The following is a 26,987-nucleotide window of genomic DNA, read 5'->3' as shown; positions in this document are numbered from 1 at the left end:
TGGAGCTTGAGCTGCTTTGGACAATGAGAAAGAAGCCCTAGGTTTAGTAAAGCAAAACAACAGGAGAAGAGTCTGGAACTTGTACTGGATGGCTAATCTCTGAACTTTGTGTATTTGAGAGTGAAATAAACATAATTTGTTAAGAGATAGCTACTTTTAGGTGTTTTGTCACTCATAGCTAAAACTAATGTTAACTGAGACAGGTATAAACACATAAAAATTAGCTTATAATTTTGGAGGGATGTCCATGAATGCTAAATCTAGAAATACATATATAATATAATGATAACCACTTAAATATTTGTACTCTGTAGTTAAAGAATTTCTTCATGTTCACTAGCTTTCTTGATCTTCATAATCATCTATGAAGTAAATACTGTTTTTCATCCTATGTTTGTTGATTTTAAAAGATGAAAAAATATCCTGATCTTCAAGATACATCTTATGCCCAAAGTTAAAAATAGAGTGAAAACTACAATCAAGGCAAATGACTCCAGATCCTATGCTTTTATCACTTCCAATAACTGTTGTATACATACAGATATGCTCTACTTTATAAAAAAAATCATTCTTTTTTTATTTTATTATTCATATGTGCATACAAGGCTTGGGTCATTTCTCCCCCCTGCCTCCACCCCCTCCCTTACCACCCCCTCCGTCCCCTCCCTCTCCACCCCCTCAATACCCAGCAGAAACTATTTTGCCCTTATTTCTAATAAAAAAATCATTCTTAACATGTAAGAAAAGGCAATTGTATATAACTTTTTTTTGCTTTAAATATTTCTTTGGGGGAAGAGTATACCACACTTCTACTCAATTAAGAAAAATGTTTTACAGTCCAGAGTTTTATGCTTTTACATTCATCATGCATGAATTCATAGGGAATGGGTTCCAGCAGCTCAGCCTCTTCCCAATGGTTCTCACAAAGTGGGCTTCTCTGGGAGAAGCAGGCTGGTACTTCAATTGAACCCAGGTTCTTTCTCTTTGGCTTCTTTCTTTTTCTGATCATTTTCCCTCCCGCATTTCAGGAAGTCATCTCGGTTCTTAGAGTGCTTACTATGCTCAATACACACATGAATTCTCTCGGCAAGACTCTTGCCCTTAACTTTCTTGTTCACAACAATGCCAACAGCATGCTGGGTGACACTGTAGACTCTTCCAGTTCTGCTATGGTAACATTTGTAGGGCATTCCTTTTTGAACAGTACCTATTCCCTTGATACTTACAATATCACCCTTCTTGTAGATTTGTATGTGTGTAGCCAGAGAAACAACTCCATGTTTCCTAAAAGGCCTAAAAAACATATATTGGGTTCATCTCCTCTTTCCCTTTGCATTCATCATTTGGCAAACTACTGCAAGAAGGTGGTTTCGGCCAAAAGGCACAACTGCATATAACTTAAGTGTAAGAATTATGTTCTAAAAGGGAGATTCTGTTCCTATAACTAAAATTTTTTATATATTATAACTTTTAATTATGTTAAAATTGTTTCTACTTTTTTTGTACAAGAAAATGATATAATTTGCAGATGATTAAACTATGAAAGGCAAAAACAATTTGCTTAATTGCGATGCTTCACTACCACCACCACTCTTCCTTCTAGTGACATGTCCAACCCAAAGCAGAGTAATACAAGTACTTCTATCACAGCTCCATTTATAACTGAAGGTGGTAGTCCAAAATTCCTCTTCTGGTGGTGAAATGTTAGCATATGATTCTTTAAAAAAAACCTCATGTGCAATACATCAGCACTCACACATAAGAAGAGGCAGAAACTGAGAGGTAAAGAGTCCTGTTGCAATTCAGGCCCTTATTTTAGTCCCTGAAGATGCCCAGGGCTGCTCTGGCTTCTGACCTTTGATTGGGCTGAGTCTCTTTCTCATAAACCATCTTCATGACGATGGTCTGAGTTGGGTTTCTATTACTTGCTACCTAAAGAATACTGACTAAGATAAACATCAAACATATGTAAACTAAATTGCTACACATTCATTCTTATACTCATTTAACATTTCTTAGGCACCCACTATGTGTTAGGCACTAGGCTAGGGTAGGAGCTGGGGATACCCAACAGACCTGATGCTGTACCTTATGAAGATGAGCAGCTTCAAGAATGGAATAATTTAAAGTAACAGAGGAATGATTTCAATACTGAGAATTGTGATTTCCTTATTGGGATTTTTCAGTGATTGCCCTAACTATCTTAATCTCAAATATTTCACCATGATGAATATGTTGAGTCACCTTAATTTCTTGGCAAACAACTCTTAGGTAGGCTGTCTCCCATCAACATGCTATGATTTGACCTGGACACCAGTGGCTCACGTCTGTAATCCTAGCTACTCAGGAGACAGAGATCAAGAGGATCATGGTTCAAAGCCAGCCAAGGAAAATAGTTTGTGAGACCCTATCTTGAAAAACGCTTCACAAAAATAGGGCTGGTGGAGTGGCTCAAGGTGAAGGCCTTGAGTTTAAGCCCCAGTACCACAAAAAAAAAAAAAAAGCTATGATTCTATGAACTCTTTCTGACATTTCAAATTCTAGAGTGATTTTTGATGATATTTTCAATGCATAATTTTCCATCCTTCTCAATCATATCATTGCATATTGCACATTCTTCAATGCACCTTTCTACTATTTCATACATTTTAGTCAATTTTCTTCTTCTTTTTAACAAATGATCACTCAAGCAATCAGTTTGAGGACAGTGTCTAATTGAGTTCAAAAATTTGTACAGCACTCCTAAACATTTCCATTTTGCTTCAATAAGACTTGTTCTTTCATTTTTCCTACATGGGATATATTTTTAGGCAACAGGAATAAAGGAGAACACAAAAGAGACAAAATCTCAGGTTCTTTAATATTTATATTCTATTAAATTCTAATAGCAATCTCATGAATACAAAACTTCCATTTTTTTACCACTAACTTTTATAAATAAGAATGAAATACAATAGGACATTAAAATAATTGTCCAAACATGGCAACATTATCAAAATAGGATTGCTGAGCATAAGACAGTGCCATCAAGAGGTAGCTAATGATTTTTATCAATAAAATATGAATCCAACTACAAAATTTTCTTTAAGAGTTTAAGTATGATGTATAAAAATGTAAGTTTATAGCAACTGCACTTTTGAGGAGCTATCCTATGAAATTACTAGTATAAGCAGATAGGCTCTATATACAAGAATATTAATGTAACTTTATTTGTAATGACAAAATAAGTGGAAAATAACTTGAGTATCTCTCAATAATGGAAGACTGAAACCACGTGACTAAATTTGAGACATGTAAGAATGAAGGCAATATTTGTAACCTTTAGTTATGGCCATTGGGAGTAAATTTCAGCTTTTTTCCTGTCTCTTCCCATGTCCCCTTTCCATTGGCTAGAATGAGATGTGACAGTGAGATATCCTGACCTGTGAGAATAAACACAACAACCCAGGAATTGCAGAGAAATAAATCAGAAAGAGTCTGGGGCTCTAGCACAATGGCAAATTGAACACTTGGCTTCTCCTATCTGAACTGTTACTTCAAAAGGAAATTTCTATGATAGTTTAAGCCATCGTTGGTGAAATTGAACCTATACCTCCATAGAAAATGGAATATACTGTTTTTAAGAATTGGCTAAATCTAGCTAGGCACCAGTGGCTCACACCTGTAATCCTAGCTATTCAGGAGGCAGAGATCAGGAGGATTGTGGTTCGAAGCCACCTCGGGCAAATAGTTCACGAGACCCTATCTCAAAAAACCTGTCATAAAAATAGGGCTGGGAGAGTGGCTCAAGGTGAAGGCCTTGAATTCAAGCCCCAGTACTGAAAAAAAAAAAAAAAGAATTGGCTAAATCCATGATGTAAATTTACTGGGGGGGGGGGAGTTCCTTGATTTATTAGGAAACTAAGTGATAAATAAGTAACAGAAAAATTTGAAACAAAATACCAAGCCTACATATGCATATAAATGTTCATATGACCACAAAAAAGTCTAGAAGATATAGTGATTACTGCAAGAGTGGTAGGAATTGGGGAAAGGAGCTGGTAGAGGCTAATGATTAACTGTATTACTTCTAATTATCCCACATTATTTTTGTAATTAAAAATACAAGTCCCATAAAACTCAAAGATCGGTTATAGAAGCTAAAGATTGTGAGTTAACACTGCTTCAAATAGCATTAAAAATGACTAGAGTTAGTCTTCTGGGATCAGATTTCCTTCTGTTGATTTTTTATTTCATATGATGGGAAATTTCAACCTATGCAAAGCTAGAAAGAATAGTATAATGAAATTCCTGATATAACTTTAACAGAATTCATAGCCAGTCTTTTTCATCTCTATCCACCCTCTTTCAAATTACTTCATAGTGAAGCCCAAATAGTTCAGTACATATACTTAAAAGATAATGACTGTTTAAAACAAAACATGTTTGGGTATGCTACCATACCCAAAGAAATTAACAATAATTTTTTATAACCGAATGAAGTATAAATGTATAAACTTCAGAGATTTAGTGGCTTGCAAAAATCACAGTAAGAATCAGATCTTCACAGCTTTTCCCTTTAATCCAGGAAGACTTTATTCATTTATACCACTGTGAATGTCATTACAGGTCAGGTTCTGTGCTGCATGATCATACACTATCTAATTTTATCCTTTCAGGAACCCTATTAGGTACATATTAATTTTGCAGGACTATGTTAATTTAGATGTTGCAGATAAAATGCTTGGGAATTGCATGAGATAGCACATGTATAGTTCTTAACCAGGACCTGGCAAAGAATAAATATTTGATGCATAGTGGTTTGTGTGTGTCGGGGGAGGGACCAACTAATCCATAGGCTGGGATGAATTAGTCAGACTCTTTCTTTGGAATTTGAAGTGGTGATGCAAAGGTTGTGCTGGTTAGCTGCGGGGCAGTGAAAGGTAAGAGCATGTAGAGTAGAGACAGAGTGCTCTAAGAGACACCAAAGCCCTCTGATGACTGAGTTTATGAAGAAGCAGAGGTTGAGGGAGATAATCGTCTGTAAGGAAGAGGACAGGCAGATGTGCACACACAGAGATGCAAAACAGGAAGCTGTCCTGGAGTGAGATTGAGTGAACGAGAGGGAAGGCACAAAGATGTTTTAGCTCCCCTTAGGCTTGCCGGCTTCCTGTATCTGGGTTCCAGAGCATTTTCCATTTTTATGTAGCATCAATCCTTTTTCCTTCTCTCTCTCTCTCTTTCTCCTCTTCCCCGCCCCCTTTCTTTTTTTTTTCATTTGGCAGTACTGAAGTTTGAACTCAGGGCCTTACACTTATGAAACTTGACCCACTTGAGCCACAGCTGCAGCCCTTTTTGCTTTAGATTACTTTTCTTGAATTTTTGCCTGGGCAGGCCTCAGACTGTGATCCTCCTGTCGAGCTTCCTTCATATCTGGGATTACAGATGTGTACCATCACTCAGACTTGTTTGTTTCAGACAAGTCTTGCTAACTTTTTGCCCAGGCTGGCCTTGAACTACAGTCCTCCTGATCTCCACATCCCAAGTAGCTGGGATTATAGTCACGTGCCTAAGAAGGCTGATCCTGTCCCTGTAATTTACCAGCACTATGTTTTGAACCCAGCATTAAGTACCATCTGGTATTGCTGGCTAGCATACCAAGCATTCCAAACCCTGCTCACCCTATGAATGGTGTTTGGATTATTGCTCTGAAAATGAAGTCAAGATGCTGAAAAGAAAAGGCAGAAGACATTGTTTTTCCTGACTAAAGATTTCTAAACATGAGTGGACAAAATGACATATGTGCAGAGTCATATACAAAAACAAAAAGAGGCAGAAACAATTTTGTAGCAAAGGTATAACTTCTTAAAGATATTTAATGAAGCCTGCAGCTAGAAAGTGTTGCTTTCCTCAATCTTAATTTTCATACATTATGAGAGAGCTTCTACCACAGTTACAACTTTCCACATGGACATCTGGGGTGCTTACACCATCCCCTTCTAGTCTTTTCTAAAGAAACCTTTTTTATACAAAAACATTCTGCTATTTTCTTTTGGCTGAAAAAAAAATCCTATCTAATAAAGTAGGTGTTCTCTATAGCATCAAGGTTGATGAGAACCATACCCTCGAACAGGAAGTTCAAAAGACAGAGTGGCAGGCAAGAGCTGACCCATCTGTATGGAAACATGTTACCATCCTGCAAGGGCCAAAACCACTGACAAGTACACGCCATTATTTATGCAAAGCCTCTGCTCCCTGGCTCTTGTCAGACTTGTTCCCAAGCCACGGCTGGGCTAAGCGAGCGTGCTGATATCTGCCTGGCCTGTGTCCTCATAACTGTCAGGAGCAGAGGTGCTAGTGAAATATGAAGAGGAAAATGGAGTGAATAGACCAATCGGTGGCAGAAGAAGGAATTTAAAAAGCTGTGAGGGAAAAAGGACCTGCCAACTCTGAACATTTAAATATAAGTCTCCATCCAACTTGATGAATGCTTAAATGGTGATGAGCGGGGTGCTGGGGCCCCTCCGCAGCACTTCTCTACACTGGCCCAGACACAGCTGCTGGTGGCACTGGGGTTTATCCAATATGCTTTTCCCCCTTTGCCCTCTTTTTCCCTTTTTTTTGAGAACAAATTATTTCTTCTTTTAGCAGAGTAGAACCTGGAAACAACAGGCTTAGTAGTCGCACTGATTTTAATACACTGGAAGTAATTTTGTGACTTGCTCAAAGTATGCCAAGAAAAGATCTAGGAATGTGATTCGGCTATAAGATGTGTATCATTGGAGCAGCCAATGGGCAATCATAGATCTTATAGCTTCTTCCTAGCGGGAAGACTTTCCTTTGTTCTTCTGATATAATCTAGTTTGGGGTGGGGATACATATGTAGGTTACCAACCTAACTGAACATACTCAGTTTTAAGATCTCATAGTTTGGACAGGAAAAATAACAACATTAAAAACAGAAGTTTTCTATATGCAATTACTTCCACCATTGGATCAGTGTTTTCAAAACTTTAATATGTTTTCTTTAAGTGCTAGGCTGTGTTTGACAAGTCATATCTCAATTTTAGGATCTAATTTTCACTTCTGCATTTCTCACATCCTCAAGTTTTCTCAGCAAATCATGTGAAACTCCAGGAATATCTGTGCCCTAGTTTGACAAATGTTCAATTGTCTCTACGGTAATAAGAGCTTATCCTATCTTTCCTGGACTCATGAACATTTCTTTAAAAGGATAAATGAAATTTATTAGGTCACCTTGCCTAATCCTGGCTATTAAGCTATTGCCACTTGTTTATTGGATTTTACATTTAAAATGTTTACCACTTTTTCTTGTGATAAGTCTCACTTTATAGGCCAAAATTCTACATGAGCTTGGTGAGCCCTGATCATTTTTAAGTTCCAGCATATTTAGGAGTGTCATATGATCAAGACCACTGGAACCATCTTAAGTTTCTGTCATAGTTTGGATATGAAGTGTCTCCCCCAACAAGAGGCTCATGTGTTAAAAGTTTGGTTGCCTACTGATAGCTTTTTGGGAAGTAATTGATTCCTGAGGGATCTGACCTAGTTAAAAGATTAATCATTTGATGAATTCATAATATGATGACATTATTGAGAAGTGGTAGAAAGTAGGAAGAGGTAGGCTTCTGAATATGTGCCCTAGAAAAATATACCTAATATCTGGCCCCTTTCTGACATGCCACTTCCTGACCAGCATGGGTCACACACTCCTGCTGCCATGATATTCTGCCTCAACTCAGGCCCAAAGCAATGAATCCAGCCAACTGGACCTAAACCACTGAAATGGTGAGCCAAACGAACCCTTCTTCCCTTCAGTTGTTTATAGCAATGAAAAAGTAGCCAGCACAATTCATGTTCATTTTTTCTAAATCATTTGCATAGTCAATAGAAACTGGTTATTGATAAAGTTATAGGAGTTGCTTTTTGAGTACCATCATTTTTATTATACTAAGATAAGTCAATTGTCACTTTAGTCTCATTTTACATACAAGAAACTGAGGCTCAGAGGAGGTAACCACTCTCCTGGGAACACAAAGCAATAAATGATGGAATGAAAATTTAAAACCAGATCATTACATCTCCCAAGCTCATACTAAACTGCCTTTTATTCTTAATTTATTCTTTTTTATAGAAAATAACTCAAAAGAAAAGCATGCACAGGTCAAAATCCATTTTAGTTCTAAAATTGAAAGAGAGCAGCCATAATTAGTTAATTAATGAACAACTTGTGGCAAAGCCAAATTCTAAAATTTCATTTTGATGCATAAATCATAATTTTAAAGATATTAACTTTATTTGAATGAGAAAATATTCCCAAGGTTTTAATTTTTATTTTGTGCCCTGTGTGCTTCTCTAAACAATAGGGTCTAAATTAAAGTCCTACCTTCTATAACAAATTATGAGGCATTTCCTTGGGTATTTACTCTAGGTACTGTCAGGGTTCTAAGTGGTTCACATACATAACTTCACTTAATTATGAGAAGAATGCTATAATCAGGTATAGTTGCCAGTTCTACACTACAGACAGATAGTTTAACTCACCTAAAGTCAGACAGTTAGTAAACAATCAAATTAGAATATGAATCTATGTGGTCTGATTCCAGTATCCATACTCTTATCCACATATATAGACTAATATACTAAGAAAAGGTCAATTCATCAAAGGCCTATGACCATTCTTTCATTCTTTTATTCATATTCACTTTGTATATGAGGGTCCTCCAGAGAAACAGAAGATAGATAGATATATAGATAGATAGATAGATAGATAGATAGACACATAGATACATAGATAGATAATGTATTTTTAAAAATCAGTCTGAGTCTGAGGACCTGATAATGGGGAAAGGCAGAGCTGTCTATGTAAGTATGTGTCTGATGTTAGTCTGAAAGTCCAAGAACTAGGAACTGAAACATCTATCTCAAACAGAGAGCAATTTTGATGAATTGGGTGATGGCTACTCCCATTGGAGAGGGTGAGGATGGTTTTTGTTACTCAGTTTGCCAACTGAAATGTTCATCTCTTCTATAAACAACCTCACAGACACACCCTTAAATAATGTTTCATCAGCTTTCTAGGCATCCTTAGCTCATAAATTGACACACAAAATTAGTCACCATACTGGTTAAGATGGAACAAAGAATATGTAAATCAAACAGGAACACAGCAGTATCATGGATCCGCCATAGGTTTTCACATGTCCTGTCGTTAGGTTATGTACCCCTCACAGGCTAGGCAGTAAGCCTAGGCAGAAGGAACTAGGCAAATGCAGCACTGAGAGTTTGTTGACCTCCTGCCTCAGCCTGCTCTTGGAACACTACTCCCCTTTTCATCAGCAGGGATCAGAACTGGGCTGGAAAAGGGGGAGAGTCTGTCCAGTGCAGGTGATCATCTAAGACCCAGTGGACGTTTTATAAAGGAGAATTCAAACTGAAAAGTAAGTTCAAAGCACTCAATAATTACCATTATTTACGTCCTGGCAAAGTGATCATCAGAGCCTTGCCTAAGTGCTTATACTCCATTTCATTTACATCATGCTTTATCACTTGGAATTACTATCCAATTTCAGTCCTCAACCAAAAAAAAAAAAAAAAAGGCACTCTCCCCATTACAAATCACCATTGACCTAAAAATCCTATACAGAAAACATATATAAGAAAATTTATATGCATGAATATATATTTTAATATATACATAAAGAAATTCCTTTCTTCACAGGGGAAGTTAGGTGTTCCAGTTGTACTGCACATATGGACACATGGTAAGGATTAACATATTTGTTTAAAGGTAATGCCAGTGGCACTCTGCCTTTGGAAAAGATATCAACACACAGACCAAATGTTCTGAAAATGAAAATGGCCCAACACTCCCAACTCCTGCTGACAATTGCTGCTTATCCTAAGTTTGCTGAGTTCCCATCTTATGTTTAGATTTTTAAGAAGTTTGACCATTTGTAATAACCAGGTTCAGTTTGCATTTGAGGGTAAAATAAACATTTTGTAAACCATGGATTAATAACATCTGCCCAGCCTCCACTCAGAAACCTTAGACTTTCTAGTTCAAAAGGCCTTAGAGAAGACACTTGGGCAAAACTTCAACTTTTTTATATTATAGGATATGTAAGTATAATTAGAATGTTATAGCAATGGAAAACTATTAAATTATGCTCTATAATATAAACATTGAAGAAATTAAAAGTTTCAAATAAAAATAACATATGTAGGATCGGGACTTTTTTTTTGAGGCAGGATCTCAAAAAAAGTTCAAGGCCAGCCTATAGCTGGCCTATAGCTGGCCTAGGCTGGCCTTGAACTCATCCTTCCCCTTCAGTATCTAGAGTCCTGAGATTACAGGTATCCATGACCATATTCAGTAGAAATAGGACTTTAAAATAATTGATTAAGCTTCCACTTCTTCAAAGGACTCAAAGTGACACAAGGGAATAAGCTCCAAGGACAAAGAAATGGAGGAAGGCCATCATTCTTAATATGCATAATGCAAAAAGACAGGGAGGGGGTGTGGGAAGCCTTCATTTAACCTCTGAGAACTATTTTTATGCAATTAGGAGATATGTCAACATCCTGGTTTCAAAAACCTTAAAATAAACATACCTCTGGGGGCGTACTGGCAGATATTTTAATATAAGCAGCCCTTTGGGGAATACGAAGTCACTCTTGTATGGAATACTGCTCACTCTCAAAGGCATTGAAGTAACACACAGAACACAACTGCTGTAGCTCATCATGTCCAAGACATCATTCAAGTGTAAGTTACACCCCAAAGATGTTAAATTAAGAAAAAAGTGCATCTTAGCCTAGATGAAATACACTGAGATAAGCACAGCACTAGGGATTATCTGGTACATTATTTCAATTACTTGTGGCAAACTACTTTTTACCTTTAAAACATTAGGGGGGAAATCACATTGTTGTTATTATTACACTGTTATATCTAGATTACTATAAATTATTAATTGATTTTTATTGGTTTCCTGGGCTGATTTTTCTTTGTTTTTTTCTTTTTAAAATGCTTTTATTTTTTTTCTTGTCATTTGTTTTGCCTTATTCTGTACTGATTTTTAAAATTTGTGACAATTTGCATACAATAAAAATCACCACTTTATAAATGATATATTCAGTGGATTTTATCAGAGTCACAAGGTTGTACAACTGCCACCACTTTCTAATTCCAGAACATTCAAGTCACTCTTAAACCCAGACCCACTGGCAGTCATTCCTCATCACTCTCTCTCCCTTCCCCACTTTTTCTCCACCCCTCTGCCAGCCACTGGCAATCACGCACCTTCTTGTCTACAGCTTTGCCAATTCTTGACATTTAATATAAATGAAATGAAACAATATGTAGCCTTTTGTGTTCTGCTTCTTTCATTTAGCATGTTTTTAAGGTTCATCCATGTTGTAGCATGTGTCAGTACTTCATCTATTTTCATGACTGAATACTGTATGAATATAAAACATTTTGTTAAACCATTTATCAGCTGATGAACACTGGCTTGTTTCTAATTTGGGGTTATTGTGATTAATAACAACTTAACATTTATGTACAGGTTTTATGTGAATATATATCCGCAGTGCTCTTGGGTATGGGAGTGGAATTTCTGGGTTAACACCTTGGAGTAGAATTGCTAGGTCATCTGGTAACTTTCTGAGGAAATGCCAGACCATTTTCCAAAGAGGTACTATTTTACATTCTTACCAGCAATGTATGAAGGCTCCAATTTCTCCACATCCTCATTAACACTTGTCATTGTGCCTTTTTAAAATTAATACTGTAGCCATCATAGGGAGTGTGAAATAATTTCTCCTTGTGGTTTGAATCTGCATTTCCACAGAGGTAATGAAGCAGAACATCTTTCCACACACATACTTATTGCTCATTTTCTTTGGAGAATGAATGGTTAATCTTATGTGTCAACTAACTGGGCTAAGGGAGGCCCTGAGAGCTTGTAAAACATTTCTGGGCATGTCTGTGAGGTCCTTTGCAGAAGATATTAGCATTTGAATCAATGGACTGAGTAAAAAAGATCACAGGGATGGTCATAGAAAGAACAAAAGGCAGAAGAACAAATTTGTCCTGCTTGACATCAGTGCTCCAGATTCTTGGGTCTTCAGACTTGGATTGGGATTTATACTATCAGTTCCCCTAGTCTCAGTCTTCAGGTTTGGAGCAGACCTACACCACTGTTTTTCTAAGGCCTCCAGCTTACAGATAACAGGTTGCAGGATTTCTTGGCCTCTATAATGTCGTAAGTCAATCTCTTAAAATAAATGTCTACCTGTCTCTTTCACTATATATATATGTTATAAATATATAAATATATATATATACAAATAGAACCATAGAACCAATAGGATATATATATATATACCTCAAGGTATGATACAGGCATATCTCATTTTATTGTGCCTCACTATACTGAACTCCACAGATAGTCATTTTTACAAACTTATGGTGTGTGGCAAATCTTCTTTGAGCCAGTCTCTCAGTGCCAGTTCTGTTTTCCTAACTGCATATCATCACTTCTTATTTTTGTGTCATATTTTGGTAACCCTCACAACATTTCAACCTTTTTGTTATTATTAGATCTTTAGAGTGATCTTTTATGTTACCATTGTAATTATTTTGGGATGCAACAGATCTTGCCCATATAAGATGGAGAGTTTTATTGATAAAGGTTGTGTGTGTGTTCTGTCTACTCTATTGACCAGCCATTCCTCCAGTTCTTTTCCTCTCCTTGGGGCCTCTGTATTCACAATAGTGAAATTTGGCCGTTTAATCCCACGATGGTCTTTAAATGCTCAAGTGAAAGGAAGAGTTGCACATCCCTCACTTTAAATTAAAAGCTAGAGATGATTAAGCTTAGTGAGGGAGGAATGTCAAAAGCTAAGACAGGCTAAAAGCTAGGCATCCTGTGCTACAGAGTTAGCCAAGTTGTGAAGGACAAGGAAAAGTTCTTAAAGGAAATGAACACATAAATGGTAAGAAAGTGAAAAAACCTTATTGCTGGTATAGAGAAAGTTTTAGTGGTTTGGATAAAAATAAAACCAGCTAAAACATTTCCTGACACCAAAGCCTAATCCAGAGAAAGGCCCTAACTCTCTTCAGTTCAGAGAAAGCTGAGAGAGGTGAGGAAGCTGGAGAAGGAAAGTTCTAAGCTAGCAGAGGTTGGTTCATGAAGTTTAAGGAAAGAAGCCATCTCAACAACATGGAAAGTGTAAGGTGAAGCAGCAAGTATTGGTGTAGAAACTGTAGCAAGTTATTTAGAAGGTTTAGCCAGGAGAGTTGATGAAGGTGGCAACACTAACCAACAGATTTTCAGCATAGACCAGTCTTCTGTTGGAAGAAGATGCTATCTAGGATTTCACAGCCTGGGAGAAGTCAATGCCTGGATTCAAAGTTTTAAGGACAGGCTGAGTTTCTTTGTTAGGAGTTAATGCAGTTGGAGACCTTAAGTTGAAATCACTGCTCATTTCCCACTCCAAAAATCCTAGGATCCTTAAGAATTACACCAACTCTATTCCGTCTGTGCTCTGTAAATGGAACAAAGCCTGGATAGCAGCACATCTGCTTACAACATGGCTCAGTGAATATTTAAAGCCCAATGTTGAGACCTAGTGCTCAAGAAAAAAAAAAAGTCCTTTCAAAAATATTACTGCTCATTGACAATGCATACGGACACCCAGGAGGCTTAGTGGAGATATACAATGAAATTCATGTTGCTTCCATGATGTAGCCATTGATCAAGGAGTAGATTTGACTTTCAAATTTATTATTTAAGAAATACATTTCATACCTGGATGTATAACCCTGGCACCTGAGAAGAGAGAGAAGGATTGTGTTTGAAGACAGCATAGATTATAGAGCAAGTTCAAGGTCAGCCTGAGCTACATAGTGACACTCTATATTAAAAAATCAAGAGCTCAGTGGTAGAGAATGTGTCTAGCATGTATTAGGAGCTGAGTTTGAACCCTAGCCCTGCAAAGAAAAGAAGAAATACATTTCATAAGGTTATAGATATCATAGGTAGTGATTTTTCTGATGGATCTGAGCACAGTAAATTGAAACTTTTCTAGAAAAACTCACCATTCTGGATGCCATTAAAAACAGTGGTATGCCAAGTGCAGTGGCTCAAGACTGTAATCCTAGGTACTTGAGAGGCGGAGATTAGGAGGATCAGGGTTCAAGGCCAGCCCAGGCAAAAACCTCATGAGATCCCATCTCAACAGTGAGCACATGCCTGTCATCACAGATATGCAGGGAAGCACAAATAGGAGGCCCAACGTCCAGGCCAGCACAGCCGTAAAGTGAGAACCTATCTCAAAAATAACCAACACTTGGAGTGGCTCAAATGGTAGAGCACCTGCCTAACAGGTGCGAGGCCCTTAATTCAATTCCCAATGCTTACAAAAAACAAAAAAAAGAAGACAATGAAGAAGAACATTGATAATTCACAGGACAAGATCAAAATGTTGATTCCAACCCTCATGGATAACTTTGAGCAGTTCAGGACTTCAGTAGAGAAAGTAACTGCAGATGTGGTAAAAGTAGCAAGAGAGTAAGAATGAGAAGTAGAGCTTAAGATGTGACTGAATGGTTGCAATCTTATCTAAAACATAAATGGATAAGAAGTTTCTTCTTACAGATGAGGAGAAAGTACTTTGTTGAGGTAGAATCTACTCTTGGTAAAAATGCTGAGAACACTGTTGAAGTAACAGCAAATGATTTAGAATAGTACATAAACTTAGTTCACAAAATAGTAGCAGGAGTTCAAAGAATTGAGTCCAATTTTGAAAAAAATTGGACTGTGAGTAAAATGCTATCAAAAATCTTCTCATGATGTAGAACTGTCTTTCATGAAAAGAAGAGCCAATCAAATCAGTGAGCTTCACTGTTGTCTTATTTTAAGAAATTGCCACAGGCAACCCAACTTTTAGGAAGCCACCACCTGATCAATCAGCAGCCATCAACACGAAGCCATACCATCCACCAGCAAAAAGATTAGACTTGCTGAAGGGCCAGATGATCTATAGCATGTTTTTGCAATACGTGTTCTTTAATTTAGGTATGCATGTTATTTTCTTAAGATACAGTGTTACTCCTAATAGAGTACAGTATAGTATAGTATAGTATAAGTATAACTTTTATCTGCACTGGTAATTGAAAACCTTCACATGACTCACTTTACTGTGAATTCATTTCATTGCAAAGGTCTAGAAGTGAACCTGCAACATCTCCAGAGTATCCTGTATTTAGTTGAAGCTATTTCACAGCAAAATGTTGAAAAGAAAGCTTAGCTCCTTCTCACTGTTTATAGTAAAATGGAAGAAAAAATAAATGCTTAAAGATGGAATTTTAAGCACAAAGGAAGCAGAACATTAAGATTTGTGAAATTCTCAGCCTATCAGTATTGGAAAGAAAACTAAGGGTGTGGAAAGAGACCATCTGATAAGGAGACTGTGAGTCAGTCATCCCAACAGAACCAGAAGTGATTCTCCAAACAAGAGAAGATTCAGAGATCATCAAGGCTACATCCTTGATTTCAAAAGAGTGGGCGCTATCACCTCATTTTTAGGAGGACAGATGACCTCTATCCAAAATTGTGAGGACAGGGCTATCCAAAGCCATGGGGACCCAAGTCTTATCTGGTAAAGCTACAGAGGCAAGATCTCTGCTCCAGTAGCCCTGGAAGGCAGAGAATGAAGCCAAAGAAAATTATTCACAAGCATTAAAATCTCAAGGAGTTTCTTATCATTACTCATTTCTTCTTTCCTATTTCTCCCCTTTGCAATAGAATTATCTATTATATGCCTGTACCACCATTATGTTTTGGGGGAAGCATAAAATTTGTTTGGTTTCACAAGCTCACAGCTGATGAGCAATTTGCATCAAGATGAATCATACCTTGAATGTTACCTGTATCTAATAGAGGTGATATTTTGGGTGACACTTTGGACTTGAGAGTTTAGATGCTGGAATGAGTTAAGACTTTGGGAGCTGTTAGAACATGATGAATGTCTTTAGTATGTAAGAAGGACATGATTTGGGGGGAAGCAATAGTGGGATGCTATATACCAAATGTTTGTGTCCTCCCCAAATTCATATGTTGAGGTTCTAATCCCAAATGTGGTAGTATTAAGAAGTAAGGACTTCGGTAGGTGATTAGGTAGGTTGGTGGGATTAGAGCCCTAGAGAACTCCTCTCCCCTTCTGCCATGTGAGGACTTGGCAAAAAGACACCATCTGTGAACCCATAATCAGGCCCTCACCAGACACTGAACCTCCCAGCCTTTGGTCTAGGACCTCCCAGCCTCCAGAACTGTGAAAAAAAAGTTTGCTATTTATAAGCCACCTAGTCTATGACAATTAGTAATAGCAGCAAAAACAGACTAAGACAAATTCTAACAAAACCCTTTGCTCATATTTAATTGAATTATTTGTCAGTGTTCTTGTTGAGTTTTAACAATTCTTTATATATCCTAAATACAAGATCATTAGTTATATAATTTGAATATTTTCTCCAATTCTTTGAGTTATCTTTTCACTTTCTTTTTAGGGTTCCAAAGAGTTTGAAGCAAAGCTGTTAATTTTGACAAAATCAAATTGTGCTTATTTTTCAACCACAAAATTCTTTATCAAATTTTTCATTATGATAAAAGTAACTAAAATTTAAATACAAGTCCTTTTATGGTTATTCATTTCACAAAAAAACTGAATAACAAATCATCTTGCAATTCCTCTATTGGCACAAAAGTCCAAAATTCTAATTAAGTCTATAGTCACAAAAGAGATGTGTCTATGAAGTGGGTAAATTACAAATTATATAGAAAACACAGTTTCATTTTGTCAAAAGACACATAACAAAAGTGGCTTTTATTTTCTACACAAGTTAGGAAAAATTGCTTAGAAAGGTACCAAAATAAATCTGACCAATTTCTTTGCAGTGGAGAGAAGTTAGGACCATCACTAGATGGTCTATCTTCTTGTAGAATTTCCGTATTTTAAAAACAGTTTTGGAGTGTGTGTCTGAACTAACTGCTAATATTAATCCACAAAACGTCTTTGCTTGCAATCATTTTTAAAGTTGTAAAGATATACAGATATTTCCCTTGTGAAATTTCAAAACATGCTCAACCATTAAAAGAACATTAATTTTAAAGACATCTGTGCCAATATGTATGACATATTTGCTTCTTCTATGGAGAGCTCCATCAGCCATAGTTCACTTTGGTAAAAATAAAATATGCCATGGTGATTTCCAAGCTCTGTATAGTTTTGCAATGAAAAACAAGCTGGAGATGCTCTGAAGGTTTGTCAAGAACTGTGATGTCTGGGTGGCAAGCAGGATTTCACTAGGCCCAGGGGATGTTGTGAAACTGCCTTCCCAGCCATCTGTTGCTTTGTATCTGCAATTCTTCTGGAAGCTAGTCAAAAAGCAGATGACAAGTGAAAACTGTTTTGGCAACAAAACAAAAAATAAGAACCCAAAACAAACATCTTCCCACAAAACAGTTGGACTTTCTGTTGGATTCAAATCATTCGTGGCAATGCTTTTTAGAAAATGCACGTGTTAAGCTCACTGAAGATGCTACGAGATAGGATGAAGACTGAACAATAACCAGAGGAGGCGCCTCATCAGGCAGCAGCTGCTCTGTCTCCTCACAAGACAAAAGCTCCTTGAGTGCAGACTCAGCCTTCTTCATTCTGTGTTCTTAGGGCCTTGGTGCTGGCTGAATAAACATGTGAGAGAAGGTATAGGGAAGAATCATAAGGTCTGGAGAGGACACTGGGAGTGTGGGGGGTGGCTCAAGTGGTAGAACATTTGCCTAGTAAATGCAAGGCCCTAACGTAAGAGGAAAGAAATGAGCTTGAGTGAAAATTTCTATATTTTGTGACTTGGGATGAGGAAAGATTATTGACTATGCAGCGGTCTTCTTTAGTAACCATTCACTCACTTACTCAGCAAATATTTGGGAATCTACAAATATCTTAGGTACTGCAAATACAGGAATAAACAAAGCAGACCAAATCCTGGCCCCATGGAGTTTAAACTTAAAAGCTAGTAATTACAGAGCCTGAGATGTGCCAGGCATTGCACGCAGGCTCACCTGTATTGACCTTCGAAGCAGCCCAAGGAGATAAAGCGCTGTCACTATTCTCATTCTACAGGAGACAGCTGAAGTTCAGGTAAAGGGTCCTGTTATGGTCCAGGAAAAGTGGCTCAAATATAGGTCTGCCTGACCACTGATTCTCTACTCTTGGCCACTGCACAATCTCATCACTGATTTGTCATGTGACTCTCAAGACCATACTCCTAACTGCCATGCCACACTGTTTAATTTGAGGTTGCAAGTATACAAATGGTTGCTATGCCATCTAACCTCATATTATGGTATTATGGTCATTCATAGATGAAAAGGAAAGCTCTCAGATTTGTGAAGCTCAAGGGAGGTGAGTGTGTGCCTCTGCTGATTGTTACAAGAAAGGGGAAATTAAGGGACAGAAAGTTAAAAAGGTGTTTATAACGGGAGAGATTAATGCTTTGGGGTTTTCTAAGATGGAAGGGAGCTGTCTCCCATAAGGATAAAGAATTAACTCTTAATGAGGAGGAAAATAGGTAAACTCTATGTTGGAATGGTATGGAGAAAGACTCAAAGTAATTATTTAAAAGGTATTAAGAAGCCAAGCATGGTGACTCACACTTGGCAATGTCACAACAAAACCCCTGCACAACTATTATATACCAGTGGAAATGCTTTTAAGAAGAATATAAAAACTGAAAAAAATCATTTGAATATACATGTATTTTCTCTGGTGATTCTCTCCCAATTCAGACTCTTCAAAATACCTTATAAAATATTTGCATAATCCTCTAGAGATGCCTACACAAATCTTATTGCTAAATAAAAATCAATTTTGACTTTTCAGTCTATAAAATATTAATTTAGTTCAACCCTCAACAGTGCAGATTTAGAAACCTAAAGCTCCTCCTAAATCCTGTGAAAACTGTTTGGGTGACCTGTGATATAGCACAGGCAGATGCGAGAATGCCCAAGACAAGAAGTGCACTCTGAAGCATAGCATGGCTCTGCCCTCCCTCCCTTCCTCTCCTTCTTCCTACCTTCCTTCCTTCCTTTTTGAGACAGGGTCTCCCAGTGTAGCTCAGGCAGGCCTGGAACTCGCTATATAGCCCAGGCTGGACTTGAACTCACAATCCTCCTGTCTCAGCTTCTGGAGTACTGGGATTACAGAAGTGCATCACCATGCCCAGCAAGTCTGGTACTTTCAAATCATTTTAGCAATGTCATACCTTCTCCATTAAGACACTGTAAGTCATGTTCATTTTCCATTTATAATGACTTAGAGTTTTTCCCTTAAAAATAATTCCTTTAGTTTACATTCTACTGGGATAGCAAACTCTTAAAAGATGCAATGATTCAACAATTAAAGAAGTATGAATCTTCAGAGTCAAAATCATCACTGTAAGATTTTAAACAGAAAATGAGACACTGAAATCAAAACATAATGTTACTTATGAAAAAAATCCTATTGAACAAAAGCTATGTTAGAAGATATCATATGGCATATTATGTAAATTGTACCACAGACTCCCGCTTGGTTTAACAAACATTTACAGACTGCAGTGTACCAGGACTTGTGCCAGAAGCATATGTACAGAGACAAAAGACAGTTTCAGCCTCTAATGAGTTGACATTACAAGATGTCTGACAAAACATACTACAGCACATAATAAAAATCTCTCATTTTTTCAACATCTTACAAGGGAAATCATCTTAATCTTTCTAGTTGAAATGTAAAGTGGCCACTTCATGAAATGGTCTGGCAACTTTACTTAGAAAGCAATCATATACTTATCTCACAACCCAACAATTATGCTCTCAAGGAAAATCAAGAGCAAAAAGGACCGGAAATAACCAACACCTGGAAATAACCTGCACATCCATCAATAGATGAATAGCTAAACAAACTGATATGTATACTCCATGGCATAGTGCTCACCAGAAAAAAAAGGATAGACACAGGATACCAAAGGAACTACTGACACATGAAACAACTTTGATAGATCTCAATGACATTTGAGGAGAAAAAGCCAACCTCAAGAGGTCACTTACTGTATGATCCCACTGATGTAATAATCTTAAAATGACAAAATCACAGAGAAGGAAAACAGAGTACAGGTGGCCAGAGATAATAAAAATAAAAACATAGCATGTAAGATGGTAATGACATTATGGAAAAAAATACGACAAAGAGTCCACTGGGGAATGACAGGTATTGTTCACATGTGTGGATTACAAGGCTGCTCTGTAGGAAGGGAGCAAATCAAGTGAGTATACGAGGAAGACAGGACGGATATGAGTTATATTTTAAAAGGATGGGGAAGAAAAGTAGATGCACTGGTGTGTGTGTGTGTGTGTGTGTGTGTGTAAGATATCTTTACAAAAAATTGTATCATCCATTGTCTCCAGGAAGCATAACAGTGGGTGATGGGTTGAGGTGGGGCAGGATGGAAGGAAGGAAACTGGTTAACTGTATGTTATTTTTAAACTTTTGGATTTTGAACTATGTGACTAAAAATGAATAGCCTTGAAATTATCTCTCATATTTCACATTAAAATTATCTTTCACATTTTAAGATTATTTATATACTTTAATTAGGTTGAGGAGAAGGAAATCTGAGACTTAGAATTAGAAGGACTGAGTTTGAGACCAATTTTGGCATCAGTGGACTATAACCTCAGACGAGCCACACATCCTATTTGAGCCTCAATTTCCTTATTTGTAAATGGGATTGTTATAGGGCATCCTGCTTCTAATTAAAGTTAGTCCTTCCATGGTGCGGTGCATTTCACCCATCCCTTTATCTATGCAAGCATGGAGTTTGTATTGGTTTTCTAGGGCTGACATAACAAATACCTCAGATTGGATAGCTTCAACAATTGTGTATTTTCTCACAATTCTGGATTGTAGAAGTTCTAGATCAAGGTGTCAATAGAGTGTTTTGTTTGTTTGTAAGTCCTCTCCTTTTGCCTTATAGATGGTCACCTTCTCCCTGTGTTGTCACATGTAACTGAATCCTAATTTCTCCTATGGATACTTGCCATTTTGAATTAGGACCCATTCGAATGACCTTGTTAATTTCACATTAACATCTTTAAGGAGCTTCCTCAAATACAGTCTCATCCTGTAGTACTGAGGGTTAAAACTAACATGTATTTGGAAGGGTCACAATTCAGCTCATAAGATAGTTGAGCTCTATTTTCCCTTCAGTGTTGTCAATTTATTACTCTCTCATGGATCTTTTCTATCAGCATATGATGTGTTTTTATTTCTTCTACCTTTAAAAAACTCACTGACTCCATTTTCCCCTTCAGCAACCATCCTGTTTCTTGGGTCTCCTTACAGTCTAAGTCACTAAGACTTGTCCATAATCACTGTCTTAAATTCCTCTTCCCTGTTATCTCTTAAGTTCACTCCCACAAAGCTTTGTCCCTTCACTCCACTGAAACTCCACTGCATACATCAGAAATGAACTCTATGTTGCAAAATACAGTAGTCAAAACTTGGACCTCTTCTTGCTTGTCCTATCAGCAGCATCAATGACACAGCTTAACTTTGCTTTTAAAGATAACACCTCTATTGGTTCTGATCCTATTGCACTTGCTCAATTTCCATTGCTGCTTCCTTGCTTTTCCCCTGCTATTTAATTTTAGTTCTTGATCTGTATTCCTTCTCTACCTATATACTCACTCATTTGGTGATATCATTTCCTTACATAACATTTACATTCCAACAACTCTTAATTTTTTGCCTTGGATGTCCAACAGATATGTCAAACTCAGTTTTTCTTCCCTCAAAAACCTGCTCATAGACAGCCTCCTCCCTTCCCAGCAGACTTTAACTCCAATGTTTCAAGTTGTTCAGATCAAAAACCTGAGCGTCATCTTTGGTACTTTTCTTTCCCTGAGAGCCCACATGCAGTCTACAGTCAATCCCTAGAGAATGCCCTTCAAAATACAGAGAGGATCTGATTTCATTTAGCCTTCTTCACCATTCCATCCTGCTCTAGGCTCCACTACCTCTCACCCACATTACTCCAGAAACCTCTGAACAGAGGTCCATGCTTCTGCTCTTGTGCCCCTCTTCAGTGTCTTCTCAACAAAATAAATGATGTGATCTTTTAAAATAATCTCAGATAATCTCTGCTTAAAATACTCAATGCTCTATATTTCACTTAGAATTAAAACTGCAGCCCTGTGTCTTTTCCCTACACAGATGTGATATACTTCATTATTATTCACTGCCTTTCTTCCCTTCTTTTTCTCTAAAAGGAAACACACTGAAAACTGTTAAAAAACATATCAAGGGGAAAAGGGTGAGCAAGTGCAGTGGAGGGTGGTTATATTGACTTAAGTACAATGCATGTACAGGGATAATACCCAGCCAAAAATCCCACTGAACAATGAACAGACATCTGAACAATGAAGGTCAAGAATAAAAAACAGGTCACACTAAGGGAGGACACTAACAGAAAGGGGAGGGTAAAAGAAGGAAGTTAAGAAGGTGAATATGGTTGATGTACTTTTTATACAAGAATGAATATAGAATATTTAAACTTGTTGAAATCACCAAAAGAAGGAAACTAAGGTGGAAAAAAAAATGGAGGGGATGATCCCATTTGGGATATGATACATATATAAATGGAAATGCCATAATGAAAATCCCTGTAAAGATATCTTAAACAAAAATGTCTTTTTTTTTCAAAAATGGAAGATAGGAAGGTAAAACAGGCCCTCGTCTGGGGGTTGGTACCAGTGGAAGGAGGGAGGATACAAGGAAAGGGTGTGGGAGGTGAATATGATGGAAATATTACACACTCACGTATGAATATGGAAAAGTGAGACCTGTTGAAACTATTCTAAGAACGGGGGAAAGGGGAAAAAAAGGAAAATGGTGGAGGGAGTGCATTCAACTATGATACATTGTAAGAACTTTGGCAAATGTCATAGTGTACTCCTAGTAAAATAAAAGGATAATAAATTTCAAAAATAGTGATAGATGGACAGAAAAGCAAAAACTGCTGCCCTTAAAATGCCCACAGACTCTGCATGATCTATGATTACCCTCCTCAATCATGCTCGTTCTGTTTCCTAAATGTTCAAGACTCACTCCTGCCTTAGAAGCTTTGTTCTGTTCCTTTTCCTGGAAAACTCTCTCCCCAAATATCCTCTAACTAACTTGTCAACACTACTCTCATCCATCTTTCAGCTGAATGAGCTCTTTCCTAGCATCTCTATTTAATACTACCCACATGTGTACACAAATGTGTGCAAGCACACACATGCCCCTGCTTCCCTTAACAGTATACGGTTACTTTTTCGTAATCTCATTAACTCCCTTAAACTACCACACTACTACTTTTTCCCATAGTCCTCTATCATCTTCTAACAAATTCTGTCATTTACTCATCTATCCACACATGTGTTACATTTATTGCTTATTTAATGTCTCCTCCTGCTGAACTGTAGGCTCTATGTGGGAAAGGGATTATTGTCTGTGTTGTTCACTGATATATCCCAGACACCAAGAATAGCACTTGATACTCAGTAAGCACTCAAAAACCATATTTAAGTGAATGAACACAGGTACTACTATGTTTGGTTCTATTACTTCTACCTTCACATTAATGTTGGAAATACACAAATAGAGTGAGTGCACACCTGTAATCCCAGCACTTTGGAAGGCTGAGGTAGAAGGATCTTGAGTATAAGGCCAGCCTGGGTGTATTAGTTACTTTTCTCATTGCTATGACAAAATACTGGACATAAACAACTTAGGGTAGAACTTATTTTGGCTCGCCGATTCAGAAGTTTCATGGCAGGGAATGTATAGCAGAGCAGAGCAGCTCACATCATCACAGCCAGGAAATAGAGACAGAAGGTCTATGCTGCTGACTTTCTCCTGTTTATTCTATCCAGGCCACCAGCCTATTGGACAGTGTCCCTCACATCCAGGGCTGGTCTTTCCCCCTTAGTTGCTCTCCCACTTGTCAATCCTCTCTGGAAACACCTTAACAGACACTCCTAGAAGTGTGCTTTACTAATCCTCCAATCATTTCTCAGCCAATGCAAGTTGACAATCAAGATTAACCATCCCACTGGGCTACAGAGCCAGACTCTGAAAGAGAGAGACAGAATACATAAACTATAAACCATAAGTCTTCACCAGCTTTCCAAATAATTAAGCTCACCTATAGGGCTATTTCTGCAATCTGTTTTTCTACATGGAATCACAAAATAGAAAAGAGTTGAAATAGAAAAGAGTAGGTTATCATTATGCTCCTTTTACCTTGTGCCCACCAAACACACAATTATTGGCCATTTCCCTAATTAAATCTCCCCTAATGGATGTCAATCTATTGAGGGGTTTTGTTTATCAACTTTTTAGAAAAGTATGAAAAAATATGTAAATATTTATAAAACACTTGATATGACAGTGAATTGGACATAATTCTACTTCAGTAGATGTAGAAATTACAAAGGAAAGACTAGTTTGAAGGTGCCAGAAATACCAATAAATGATGGAACAAACAAATTAAAAGGAAATCAGAGTGATATCAGGGACCTGGTGAAGAAAATAACAATGCTATCACTCTACTATCTGTTGCTTTAGAAACCAGAGCTCCTAGCTTTCACTTCTGTGGGGGTTAAGAGCTCAGGAAATAAATTACCAATACTTACAACTTTGGGGACCTTGGCAAGCTATTTAATTTGAATCAGTTTCCTCATGTGTTCAATGTAGGATAATAGCAACTAATTATTGGGGCTTCTATGAAGAGTAAGTATATTCTTTGAAATAGTGCCTAGTTCAAAAGTATACGACAAATGTTATCTTTTATTATTTGTTAAGTTCTGAAAATCTGAACATTCTTAATGATGGCCCTGTAGTCATTAGTCAAAAGTATCATCACAGGTCTGAAAGACTAAATAAACTATACAAGTATTTAAATCAATGTGCACAAATGTACATGTGTAGGGAGAGAAATGGTTTCTTAATATAATCATTTAATTAGCCATAACAAAATTACTGTTTATTCATGCTAAATACCAAAATTTAATTGTCTTCGATAAATCAGGATTGAAAGATTATTAGGATTGCATTATATTGAAGGATGCTTTCATAGGTATTCTGACCAAGCACCCTGTGTGAATAAGATGTGGACAGGGAACGAATGAGTGGGGATGGGTAAACAGATGTACAGATCCCTGTGTAATTACATAACCTCAGTCCAAACCCAGCAAGTATCTAGAATGAGTTTCTGATTTACTTTGGCACTATTCTGGGTCCTGAAAATTTGATTTCTTTTTTAGTATTTTTAAGTAGCTGTCCTTTGTAGTGTATGTAAACTATACTAATGTTGAAAATAAACTGTAAAACAAAAGGATTCCATAATAATCTCATGACTATGGAAATGTTCAGAGCCTTTGCATAAATAACCAACATCCCTCTACTGTGTTTCAGAATGAATCATGCAAACCCACAGCTGTGAGATTAGTGTATAAAAAATATCTCCACTTCTGGCACAACTTCAAATGCCTCAGTGGAGACAGAAAACGTCAAACACAAAGATTATACTGAAGCAATGTAGCTCCCACAGACAAGAGAAACGACCAATCCTGTCTTTGTGGAAAAGTACTTAATTTACACACTATAAAAAGGACTTGTTTGTAGGAGCTCAGGACTCATGGATTTGTGGGGCCACGCTAGACACTCCTATGTCGTCAAAGAGCCGTGCTTCAAGATGTTGATGTCCTTATGAGGATAGCAAGTCTCTCTGTGGTCCTGTAACTCTTTTTTGACCCTTGTTACAACATTCCTCTTGCACTCATCCAAAGAACCACCACAGAGTTTCTGGAATAATATTCTCATTTGCTAATAGTTGATCTTTTAAATTCTAGATAATGAAGGGTTCCAGTAGATTCTGGTTCACAGAACATGTGTGACGTTTTAAACTTATCTACTGATATAGAGGAAGTTACTCATGGAAGAAATATCTTTGATCCTAGTACAGTCTGGCTGTGCTGAGATAGTTGCTTAAAATGGAAAAAAAAAGTATTAAGTAGTTCTTTTAAACAGATACTTTAAAATAATGGTAGAGATAATGGTAGAGAAACCCCCATTTGGATAACAGTGGGAAACAAAGATAACGCTTAGGAATAAACTTTTAAAAGTTTCAACCTATATGATTAAAACACCACTGTAAAACACAAATGCAGACTTGAACAAATGGAATGACATTTCTGGTTCTGGGTTAGGATGTGTGAACATCCTTGAAAGATACCTGTTGTCATTAAGTCAATGCAAACATTTTGTGAAATCCCAATTTTAAGAAAAACAGGCTTTTTAAATAGAGGAAATAGACAAATTGACTTTATTACATCCTTAAATTCACACAAAAAATAACTAAACAAGAATATTTAGGAAAACAATGAAAAGGAATGGCTGGGAGAGCAGAAGAGCCATAGCACAGATATTAAAATCTACCACTACAAACTCACTACAACTAAAGGGGTATCCTGTGGAGCACAGACCAATGAAATGGAGCAGCAAGTCCAGAAAGAGACCTGACTACAGATGCAAGTTATTCTAGTACAGGAGGCAAAGGTAGACCTTTCAACAAATGGTATGAAAAGTTTTCACCATTCCTCATGCCATCCATAAACAAAAACTCCAAACTGATCTGATATTTAAAAACTAAAACTACAAATTAATTTTAAGTGGACAAAGTCCTCAAAAGCATGAGGATAGAAAAAACTTTCTAATAATAACTCAAAATCCAAATATAATTTCTTAAAAGATTGGTATACCTGACAATATAAAAAAATTAAACAATACAACACCATAAGAAAATTTATAAGACAAATAAATTAGAAGAAAATATTTGC

The 26,987-nt window shown here is 37.1% G+C and overlaps 1 protein-coding gene and 1 pseudogene across 5 annotated transcripts in view; both read right to left on the bottom strand.

Moving 5' to 3' along the window:
• Positions 1 to 26,987, bottom strand: part of Scfd2 (sec1 family domain containing 2) — a 413,685-nt gene that overhangs the window by 174,834 nt on the left and 211,864 nt on the right. The window lies entirely within an intron of this gene.
• Positions 691 to 26,922, bottom strand: LOC141410978 (large ribosomal subunit protein eL21-like; annotated as a pseudogene).

The sequence above is a fragment of the Castor canadensis genome, chromosome 9, assembly GCF_047511655.1.
Source record: "Castor canadensis chromosome 9, mCasCan1.hap1v2, whole genome shotgun sequence".
In the NCBI taxonomy this organism is placed as follows: domain Eukaryota; kingdom Metazoa; phylum Chordata; class Mammalia; order Rodentia; family Castoridae; genus Castor; species Castor canadensis.
The sequence above is the reverse complement of the archived record's forward strand: the minus strand, read 5'-3'. Positions and strand labels throughout refer to the sequence as shown.